The following is a 12,478-nucleotide window of genomic DNA, read 5'->3' on the forward strand; positions in this document are numbered from 1 at the left end:
TCACAATAACTGCAGGCTAAATCAAACAATGAAAACTTCAGGTTAGAATATCAACAATATGAGAAAAAGATATTTATGTCAATTAAGTCATCAAGGCAAAGGAAAAAACTTCCTGGAAACATGATGAAATATACCAGATTATTGCTGAAAGGTTGAAATGGAATGATACAACACAAATTAAGCTTTATGGATGCTTAGAAAGTGCAAAAACGGGAGAAATCAAAAGAATGAGTGCAACAGGTAAAAACATTGAATAAGTTATTGCTTTTAGAAAAGTGCATTCAGCACACAGAAAGGTTAACTATAATTCTGCAGTACTTAAAATGATAATATACAAAATGTTCATGTGTGCCTTCACTTACATGTAAAAAAGGATAGGTTGATTAAATTTCAGTACAATGTCAAAAGTCTGTTAGGGGAAAGTATGTTTGTAGTGAGGTGAAAAAATATAAGCTATATAATGAGGAAAAAAGCATGTGATTATAATTTGATGGCACTCTTAAGGCTTGAACTTAAAAATTCTGTCAATTCAGGAGTCAGTGAGATAGCTGTGAAATTATTACAATTAGTTGAAATTACATGTTATTTGATTTAGTGACCAAAATCTACAAAACAGGAAGTGTACCATCTGGAATACATCACCAAATAATAACACTTATGTATGAATGCATATATCCCCAACTGATATTCTTTTAGTTAGTAACAAAGTAAAGTTTGGTTGAACTCTGTAATTCATAATCACAATACTAGAAGTAAAAATAATTTGCATGCAGAATATATATTACTAGCTAGGATTCAGAATGGAGTTTTATCCTCTGTCATACAAGCCTACAACAGGTTAATGGCAGATGTTAGACAGGTAATTGAGAATACCCAAAGTCTCAAAAAGAATACTTTATTAGTCAATCATCCTGCAATTTATCTCAATATTTTGACTCAGGGACGTGAATTCCAGATAACTCTAACATTTTTATTACATGTACCTTGAGCTTTTCAGTGTACAGATAGCTGACAGTCCTCTGTAAAGCAACATAACTACTTTGTTTGAAATATTAAACAAAAACATCTGCTGAGCAATTAGGAGAAAGAGCAGTGGCTTTTTCCAAAGGAACTGTTTTCCCTAATACACATATATAAGTAATTCCTATAAATAACAATGTGACTAGATTAGCACAAGCCATCATCTGTTGTTAGTACACTTTACAGAAGCAGCCAACTGTCATTGCCTCTGCCTGTTAATGTATAATTTGCTCATTGCATATTCCTAAAGGCTCCCCTTCACGATGGTATCTATGGAGTATGAGATGGGGATGGACAGATGAATGAATGAAAAAATGGAAGGAAAAAAAAAGTAAGCACTCATGGTATACTTGAGATGCTGAGTGGTCGATGGGAACATAATCAATACTGAAATTTACAGCATGAATCTTCCATTCTGCAGTAGACAACAGAGAGTGTGGTGTTTGGAAATTTCCTGTCACATTGAAACTGTTTACTTGACTGGGACTTGGACCGAGCACCTTGCCTTTTGTTGAAAATGCTCTTGCTGAGAGAGAGATCCAAGCACAAATATTGACCTGCTCACACAGCTTTCCTTCTGCCAGCACCTCTGCACCTCTCTCCTACTTTCCATAGTTCACTGAAGTTCTGCTGCACCCCTTGCTTCCATTTTTTGGGAGAACTTTGTGAAATTGTAGTTCATTTGTAAAGAAGACCGCATATAGGACACTAATGCAACCTATTCTTGAGTACTGCTTGAGTTTTTGGGGTGTACACCAGAATGGATTAAAGGATGATATCAAAGAAATTTGAAGGCAGGTTGATAGATTTGTTACCATTACACGGTGTGCACAGTGGCACTGACAACGATCATCAGACACCGTCGCCAGAGGTCACCTGATAACACTGGCTGACAGCATGGTCATAGTGAGCCTGATCTACTACTCAGTCTTTGGCAGGTTCAAGGAAGTTAGGTTAAGTCCACAAAAAAGGTCCAGTATAGTAGCTATAAGCATGTAAGATATGCCACTCTTTTCACTTGAACAAATTAATTTTTGAGGTTATAATCTAGGTATGCCTAAAATTTCCAATACAGATTTTACCTATTTGAGGTTTTGAATAAACCTGTGATTCCAGTTCATAAATTCCAATCTATATCCTGACTATGATATTTGCATCCTCAGACGCCGCAAACTCACTCTTTCATGGACTAAACTTATGTTTCTCATGCTCCATATTTTGTGTGAGTAAGTCAGTCAATTTCACCAATTGCCACCTGAAGTCTGTATGTCCAGGAGATTAGATAGGCTATAGTGTGTCCGCACACATAGTGGTATACTGATTAGAAGATCGGCCGCCTCTGGCTGATTTCGGTCGTCGGCAGAATCCAGCGATATTGGGGCCTCTGTGACCACACCCATAGTTTCGAACAACACAGAAGTATTACAGAGATGATTTGGGAACTCAAATGGGATGAAGATAAGATACAAGAAATTAGGGCTCATACAGAAGCTTATAGACAATTGTTTTTCCCTCACTTTATTTGCAAATGGGACAGAAAAGGAAATGACTAGTAGTGGTACAGGGTATCCTCTGCCACACATCATAAGGGGTTTGCAGAATATGAATGTAAATGTAGATGTAGAAAGGATATTATGGCGAAATGGATAGTAACAGCATAGGTGGTTGTTACCAGATTTAATGTTTCACTCTGAAAAGGAGTGTGTGTGTTATTTTGCAACTTTAAACCTTGCTAGTCCAGAAAAATATGCAAGAGAGTAGACAGAAATTTTGCAAGTAGGAGAGAGGTAGAGGCACAACTAAGCCATGGAGATTGGTAAAGAGTCATGCTCGGATAGCTCAGATAATAAGAGAACTGCCTATGACAGGGAAGGGTTTGAGTTCAAGTATCCACTTGGCACACAGTTTTAATCTAGCAGGAAGTTTCATGATTGAAATTGTTGCTTTTGGGTTATGCCCATCCTCATGCAAGGAACCCCTTGAGTGTGAGGTCACAAGTACAGTCTTTAGTAAGGCTCATTTGAAAGTTTTGTGTTAATAATAATTATGACAGGAAAAATATTAGCTGCTAATGACTCACCAAGAGCATAACAAGAGTGACAAAATGGGAGTCCGGGAGATGCAGTGATCAACCTGCTATGGAATGTATGTATTATACTTTACAAAATGGATATCATCAACATTCAAGAAATGTTCAAAACAAACTATTAACTTGCACTATGAACACTGAATGAATAATGGCATACCACAGTGATCACAAAGATTTGAACCATCAAGATCAAAGGCTAATTCCTTGAGAGTTACAGACCATGCAGGATTTGCAGCTAGGATTCACTCTTAAAGAATGCATATAGAATCAACCATATTGGTGCAATGAGGTGATGAGAACTGACTGAATGTGATGGCATGCAACTGAAAGCAAAACAGTCTTTCATGGAGCTTATTGTAAAACTGGCTATCCTTTAAGGCATAGCTGCAAATATTGTGATAATATGTTTCATAGGTATGAAGAAAACAAACATCCAGAGGCTGAACTTGTCCATTGGTTCCTGGCAGTATGAACTGGAATGTCGTACATTTTTCAGGAGGCATAGTTTGCTCTAAAGGAGTATGGTTTTTATGCACAGATCAGGTATCAAGCAAAAGCAAGTTATTTTGACCAGCTATTGGCCAAAAGCAGTGCTCATGGTTGTAGTTCCCTGACAGCCATTTTCCCACCCTTGCTTGCTGTCATGTAAATATTCCCTAATGCTGTTACAAGATCATTCACACAGGAAAGAGTCATTGGGAGTAGAGCACCTCCAACTTCTTGCAGCACAATAGGTAACTTTTCAGCCAATTTAACATCCAGATTAACAGACGGCATAATTGTATATGAAAGCATTAAGGCATTGATGTTAATTGATCTTGATACAACTATCTTGGTACCTCTAATTTCCAGAGTTCCTCTTCAAATCCCAACTGGTCAGAGTTGATAACAACTTCCTTACAGAACAATGGGATAAGTTTGTTCATCTCATCCACAAATTTTCAGGCCAATTCCACAGTTTGCTGTGCATCATCAAATTGAGCTTCATTTCAAATTTTGTTATTTTAAGTCTTTCAGTCCTGTAGCACTGTTTGAAGTTATGCAATCATCCACCACTTCCCTTGAAGTCACTCTAATCTATATCATGCAAAATACGATGAACATAACATAACAAGTGTGCCTTGTACTCCTTTGAATATCCATAATTTTCTTTTATTTACTACATGGTTATATTGCTGCAGACGTATTCAAAATCTGTTCATAATTGTATTTTTACTGTGATTATTTTCTATGTATGTAATTATGTTTAGTATCCATTCCTTGGAGAATGATTGTCCTTTGCTATGTTAGATTGAAGACAGGATATGTGGCTCCTGTCTGGCAAGGATGATCAACTAAGTGACTCAAAACCTACTTCAGTATCACTTTCACTTGTTAAGCTCATATCGTTGTCATTGTGCTCCTCATGTACTTTATCTGTACAGTAGATTGTATATGACACAAAACATTCCACTGATTCATCTTGTAGAAACACTAATATTTCATCTGCTACTTTTTTCTCACCCTGCAAAATTCCTTGGTTTCTTTTTGACCAAATGTCTATTTCAGCAACTTTCCTTGTAGGTATAATTCAATGTTTGCTTTGTTAATCATTGCCATTGTTCTGCTTTGTACAACACTACTGGCACTCTAGCACTGTTGTGAGTTTCTCAGGGTCAAAAGCAGTTCAACTATGCTATGTAACGTCAAGTTGTGCTCACCCTGTTGCCATTAGCAGCCAATATTGTGGTTGCATGGTAGACAGTACGTGGGGCATAGAATACCATAAACATCATCGGCCTTTTGTGACCTCCTACTCAATGGGGATCAAGAAGACACACACACACACACACACACACACACACACACACACACACACACACACACAGAGAGAGAGAGAGAGAGAGAGAGAGAGAGAGAGAGAGAATCATTGCATCATTGCCTTACCCTGGTCACATTATCCCAGCACTGCAGTCTGACAGAGTTATGGAGTAGATGAGAGGAACAAGGAGGAAGGGTGGTGTTGAGGGGAAAAAAAGGTGAAAGCTATGGGGAAAAGACAGCAAGGCAGCTAGATAAAAGTGGCACTGAGGAACCAGCCTTTGTGCAGGCAAGAGAAGTTGCATGTCATACACAACAATATGGGGGAGTGTTTGGGGAGGGGGTGGAGCTGTAAACAAATAAGTTGCCAGTTCCAGATGGAGCCAAAGTTTAGTTTTATAAAGAGTATTCTTCAGCATTGGCCCCTTACTTAATTTGCATTTATTACAAATTTCTCACTCAGTGCAAAGTCCCAAGCAACCAGAAAAAGTGAAGGTGACCACAGTATATAAGAAGAATAAAAGAAAAGATCCACAAACTTATAGATCGATAGCCTTAACATTGGTCTGCTGCAAAATTCTTGGACATATTCCACGTTCAAATAGAATAAATTTCCTTGAGACAGAACAGCTTATGTCCACAAATCAGCATGGCTTTAGATAGTGTCTCTCATGTAAAACTCAACTTGACTTTGTCTTGCCCAATACCCTACAAACCATGGATGAAGCACAATAGGCACATTCCGTATTCCTAGATTTCCAGAAAGTAATTGAGACAGTGCTGCACTGCAGATTGTTTACAAAGATCCAAACTTATGGAATAGATATTTGACTAGATAACTTTTTTAGGGAATAGAACCCTATATGTTGTCGAGGATGATAAGTGTTCTTCAGAGACAAGGTTATTGTCAGAAGTGCCCCAGGAAACTGTGATGGGATCTTCCTTGTTCTCTATATACATGCATGATCTAACAGATAGCGCAAGCAGCAATCTGCAACCATTTGCGATGCCAAGATGCTGTAATGTATGGGAAAGTGAGTGACATCCTTGAGTGACTTTAGAGAATACAGAGTGACTTGGACAGAATTTGTATTTGATGTCATAAATTGTAGCTTGCTCTAAATGAGGAGGAAAATCCATCCTGTAATGATTGAATACAGCATTAGTGGTGTGCTGCTTGACACCATCACATTGATGTGACATCTAGGGGTAATGTTCCTAAGGAATATCAAACAGGCCAGGGGGAAGGCAAATGGTTGACTTTGGTTTAGTGTGTAAAATCTAGGGAAGTGTAACTCATCTATAAAAGAGACTGACATTTTGTGATGTTATGCCTGCAAGGTTGACAAAACATCATACCTCCCAGCATTGAAAGTTGCCTAGTTCCCAAGCATCCACTACTCACTGAAAAGCAGATTTCGTTGCATTCCACTAAGTGACTCTACCAGCTCTGCCAGAAGTTGCAGGTTGCGAAAATCTACTTGCTTCCATGCTCCATATGACCAAAAATAGATCCTAAGATATCCTGCCACAGGATGGTATTTAGGCCGGTGCGTGGCCATCCATCAGCAGTTCACTCCAAGCCAGCCAGGACTCCAGTTCAAACATCCAGTTCCATGTGGACTTTGCTGTCTCAGCTGCCGACCAGCTGCCACAACAGACAACACCTGGATCACTTCGCCATTGTTGACAGACCTATCTTTGTGGTTGTGGATGTTGAACAACTTTACTTACATTATTCTTGTAGTACACTGACTGTAGACTGTTCCCAGGGGATTTTAACTCCGTGCATAGATGGAAAAACTTAAATTGTTTGTTGCATTTTAACACCATCCCAGGACAGAAGAGCTTAAACTCTTAGTTGAGCTTTGCTTGAAGATGGTGTCAGTGAGACTTAGAATTTTCATTTGTGTAATGACCTTGTTTTCTAAACTAGAGTCTCCAGCCAGCGACTTTCAGCTTGTGAATATTGTATTATTACTCATCAGAGTGTCAAACAGTTTTCTTATTTTTGTCAACAAACTTTTTGAAGAATCTGTGCCATATATTTTGCCAACCACGGCATGTTTTTCAGTGGTGACAAGGATTATTAAAAGCTTCATGTGTGTACCAACAGCAACATTTAGTGAGTTGCATGTGCTCTCAGACACTGTATAGTTTCTCTTTGTTTTTTAGAATGTCTGAAACAACAGATTTTAGTGCACAAGTTTTTCTGATGCTCCAGCATATGCTACCAGCTCTGCAACTATGGCAGGCAGTAGCTGCAGTTTCAACCTCAATGATAGAGGTATCCAACCATCTCTCCAGAATTGACACCATGGTCAAGGCATTCTGTACAGCAGCCCTGTCATTCCAGGCATTTGACTGCAAGGTTAAACAATGGGCTGACTACATCTCAAGGATGCAGCAGCACTTCCTGGTGCTTTTTTGTTGGGTTATGTAGGACCAGAGATATATCATTGTCTTGTACAACAACTTTATCCTGAGACAGAGCCCCATGCCCTCCCATATGATAGGGTCAAATCCAATTTCCTTAAATATTTTGATTGTCAAGTTCATGCAGCTGCAGATAGATGTAAGTTCTTCAGTTGTCATAAGCTCAGCACACAATCATACAGAGAATGGATTGCATGGTTGCAATGGCTATCCAGGGACTGTAGATTTGTGCACAGTAATCAGGTCTCCAAACAGTCATATGCAGCTTCATTTGTCAGGGACATGATATTAGTGGATCCTCTGGATGATGAACTCTGAACGGACTTGTTGAAACTGAAAGATCCTACGTCAGAAGCACGTTTGTCATCATTAGGGCTTTTGAACAATCATTGCATTCAGAAGCAACTAGGCAAGACCTGTTACAAGTTTCTGCAACCAGGACAACCCGTAGACTCTGAACACCAGTCAGAATGCAATGACAGACGGCACAAAAAGACCAGGCACTAAAATGCCGACCCAGATAATTGCCACTGTGTAGCCAGTGTTTTATATCACACCCCAGTCATCAATGTCATTATCGCAGGGCAAAATGTACAACATGTGGAAAGTCAGGTCACTGGGCAAAACTATGTCAATCACTGTGCAAATTGTCAGTGGACCACAACAGGGGCAATTCACTCAAAGGAGAAACAGTGACCAAAACCTTATCCGAACATACCATATATCAAATCTGTGTTCCCAACCACCACAAACAGAATCTCTCTGACAATCTACACTGATGATGGCCACTTGGATTGCAAATCGACACAGGTTCCTCTGCCACAGGTTCCTCTAACTGGCAATCCTAACAGCGGGTGGGCACCACAACCTTCCAGCCCATGGACTCTTAGATGAGGACTAATAGCAATGGAATTTTGTGTTTTTTGCAGCAATTCACCGCAAAGGTATAGTACGCTGCCCAGACTAGCAGAGTTCATATCCTTGCAGTGGACACTCCAGGAGCAGTAAACCTATCTCTTCAATGCATTGGGACTAGAGACACATGACTCTACACCCACAATCCACTCTGTCAGTGTTTCCAAGTTCCATCACAAATTGTTTGCAAAATTCAATTCAGCTTTTTATCAACCAGGATCACGTGTCAGAGAGTTTGAAGTACATATACTCCAACTCTCATCTGCCACCTCAAATTTTTTGAAGCACATAATGTACCTTTTGCCTTACAAGACAAGCTGAAACTTGAATTGAAATGACTGCAGCATAAAGGAATGCTTACCCCTAGCTCAAACAGTCAGTGAGTCACTTCTATAGTCACAGAAAAAAAAAACTGTGCCTTATGTACAGGTGGTGATTTCAAACACACAATAAACTCTCAGCCCGTGGTGGACTCATACCCAATTCCAAAGGTGGTGGACATCTTGACCTGTATAGCGGGTGCGCAAATTTTTCCTAAAATTGACCTCAAAAATGCATACCTTCAGCTCCACCTGGATGTAGAGTACAAGAAGAAGCTGGCAATCAGTACTTACAGACTTCATCAGCACAACTATCTACCATTCAGAGTGGCTAGCAGCCCAGCCATTTTCCAAAGAGATATCTAAAATCTCACTTGTGAAGTGCCAGATATAGCAAACTGGAAAAGTGTAGCTTCTATACAGAACAGGTCAAATACTTGGGGCATGTCCTCAGTGCTACAGGCATTCATCCCACACCTCAATATGTGGAGGTGGTCCAAAAATTGCCCACACCAAAAGATAAAGACCAACTTAAGTTCATACTATGAAAATTGAGCTATTACTGGAAATTTGTACTACAGGACCTCTTCATAACCATTGTTGCTCTTTTTCAAGGCTTCGGCATCCACCCCCACCAAGACAGCTCACTGCCTACAGCAATGGGAACTATTTTTACCTGCTTATAATTATGGCATCCAATTTCATTCCACCACACAACATATTAATGCCGATCTTCTGTCCCGATTGTCAGTACGTCAGGACTCAGAATTTAACTAGGAGGCAGAAGGATATTCACACTTAGCCAACAACCTCCCATTGGATGTGATGCTGGTGACCACACACTTCACAAACAACTCATCATCTGGGAACTCCTTTGATTTGCCCAGCAAGGGTGAACCTCCAATTGAAGACACATCAAAAACCCAGAAACCCAGGCATACTGGTGCAGAAGACACAAGCTTTCAACCATCCAAGGCATGCAACTCCTACAGAGCAAGAGTCACCAGACAAGAGCAGCTATTCAGATGTCACTACAGCAACGACTGCTGGCCCTGCTCCACAAGGGAGACTGGAGGGTGGTCCTTACCAGGAGGTTGGCTTGCCAGCATGTGTACTGGTGTGGTCTCAGTGTTGCCATCACACAGATGCTTGCAGCTTGCGCCACCTGCCAGAGCAAGCAGGCCACAGCACCTCATCAATTCTTCCCATGGCCGGACACTTCAGTGTCATGATCAAGACTGCAACCGGATTTTGCTGGATTGTTTCTGGGCCATACCTGGCTCATAGCCATTGATGAAGGTAAAGATTTTCCTTATGTCTCCCATATATCAAACACCTCACCCAGTTGAACCATCCAGACATCGGCAAAAATTTTTTCAATGGAAGGGCTGGTAACTGATAATGGGCCACAATTCACTTCAGACAAATTTATTTCCTTTTGTGAAAAGAATGGAATACAATTAATACAAATGCCACCTTTTCATCTGGCCTCCAATAGCCTAACATAAACCTTTGTCTGCATGTTATAAAATCAAATATCAAAATTTACACTGCACTCACTCTGTGGACGAATTATTGACCTTGTTTTTAGATTCATATCATGCCACTCCACAAGACAAAGCCTTGCCAGTAGAAAAATTACATGGCCAACCACACAGGTCACAACTTTCAATCACACATCCATAAGTCAATCAGGGGCTATCACAGGGAACCTATTGCCAATATCATATCCTTCAGGATCCTGTTTGGACCCTTGTACTTTTTTAGGGGGCACCAACATTGACTACCAGCAAAAGTAACAAAACTCCTTGGCAGGGCCATGGCCAAAGTCACCATGACAAAAGGCATAGTCTGCTGAAAACATATAAACCAAATGCGACCTTGTAAAGATAAAAATGCAAACACAGAAGGATTACCATTCTTTCTTTTTACAGAGATGGGGACAAAAGAGAGGCAGCAACAAATCAGCACAAGGTCATCCCAACTGTAGCCATTAACCAGATTCATGGACCAGCTTGCACCCTCGGAACCGATGCTGATGGTAGTGGACAACATTCCACCCCTGCACCCCACCCCCCCACCTCCCCTTCCACCACCACCAACGACCAAAGGCAGCAAGGAGACATTGAAATAAGTTTTGTCCTCTATGCCCCTTTTGAGTGGATGGGGGAGGGGGATGGCATGTTATGACATTATGTGTGCAAGGTCAACAACATATCATATCTCACAGCACCAAGGGTTGCCCACTTCACAGGCAATCACTTCTCGTGGAAGGTAATTTCCTAGTGATCCACAGGGTGGCCCTAGCAGCAACACCAGAGTTTGCGGGTTGCAGGAACCTGCTTCCTTTTACCATCTACATGACCAAAAATAGATCTCAAGATATCCTGCCACTGGATGATATTTAGGTTAGCACATGGTCATCCATCAGCAGTTCTCTATAAGCCAAGACTCTAGTTTGGACATCCAGGTCTATGCCAACAACACCACCTCTGGCACCAACCAGCCACAGTCATTAAGGAAAATGCCCTGGGTCACTGTGCCAACATCAACAAACCTGTCTTTGTGGTTACATATGTTGTAAATCTTCGCTTAAATTATTCTTGTAGTACATTGGCTGTAGACTGTTCCACGGGAATTTTAACTCTGTGCTTGGAAGGAAAAAGTTAAATTGTTTCCTGAATTTTAAGACCTCAAACTTTGCTTCAAGAGAGTCTCAGCAAGACAGCATTTTCGTATGTGTGACAAACTTGTTTTCTAAACTATAGCCTTCAGGCAGATTTTCAGCTTGCAAATCTGGTGTCATTATTCATCAGAGTAGATGAATAATTATGAATAGTTTTGTTATTTTTGTAAACAAAATTTGTGAACAATTTGTGACATTTTTTCTGTTGCCTATGGCATATTCTTCAGAATTCCATATAGATCATTTGTATGGACAGTTACTGAGTACTGCTGGAGTGTTTGGGTTCCTCATAATGTTGGGTTACAGGAAGACATTGAATCAGCTGAGGCAACCTCTCGGGCTGACACATGATAGCTGATACAGAAGAGCAGAGTAGGACAGAATAAATGTTTATTACAAAGTTTAAAAAAATCTATTACTGGTACATAAATCTTGTGGAAGTTGATTACACTATGCGTCTCTCTAGGCACCTAAAGATGGAATTATACAATCATGAAAATGGCAGCACTGTCAAATGGACAGAACGATAAAGAATACAGCTGTACAGAAAAATATTTATATTTTATTTATGATGAAACTTAAGTCCTGTGAAGCTGATATTGACATGAAAATTATAGTGTATCACTGCTACTTAGAGTATGCCATAAGTAATGGAAGAGAGAGAGTGTGTGTGATAGAGTGGGGCAGGGGCAGGGGAGAGAGGGGTCAATAAACACACATAATTCAAAGACCAGTCATTCACAGAGGTCAACATAATGTGTACAATATCAGAAAGAACAACAGTTTCAAGTTTCCTTACCACACATTGAGACATTATTCATGGATAATATACCATACAGGTATAAGAATTCATAACAACGGAAATTTCAGACTATCTAACAGATCAAAACGAAAATTTCTGTTCCGACACTGACAATGTTGAGTGTTTATGGGAAAAGTTCAAGGCAATCGTAAAATGCGTTCTAGACAGGTACATGCCGAGTAAAACTGTGAGGGATGGGAAAAACCCACCGTGGTTCAAGAACAAAGTTAGGAAACTACTGCAAAAGCAAAGAGAGCTTCACTGCAAGTTTAAACGTAGCCAAAACATCTCAGACAAACACAAGCTAAACAATGTCAACGTTAGCATAAGGAGGGCTAAGCATGAAGCATTCAGTGAATTCAAAAGTAAAATTCTATGTACCGACTTGACAGAAAATCCTAGGAAGTTCT

At 40.1% G+C, this 12,478-nt stretch overlaps 1 protein-coding gene across 2 annotated transcripts in view; it reads right to left on the minus strand.

Moving 5' to 3' along the window:
• The window catches only part of LOC124612795 (alpha-L-iduronidase), a 244,535-nt gene that overhangs the window by 212,099 nt on the left and 19,958 nt on the right, over positions 1-12,478 (minus strand). The window lies entirely within an intron of this gene.

The sequence above is a fragment of the Schistocerca americana genome, chromosome 4 (assembly GCF_021461395.2).
Source record: "Schistocerca americana isolate TAMUIC-IGC-003095 chromosome 4, iqSchAmer2.1, whole genome shotgun sequence".
Lineage (NCBI taxonomy): Eukaryota > Metazoa > Arthropoda > Insecta > Orthoptera > Acrididae > Schistocerca > Schistocerca americana.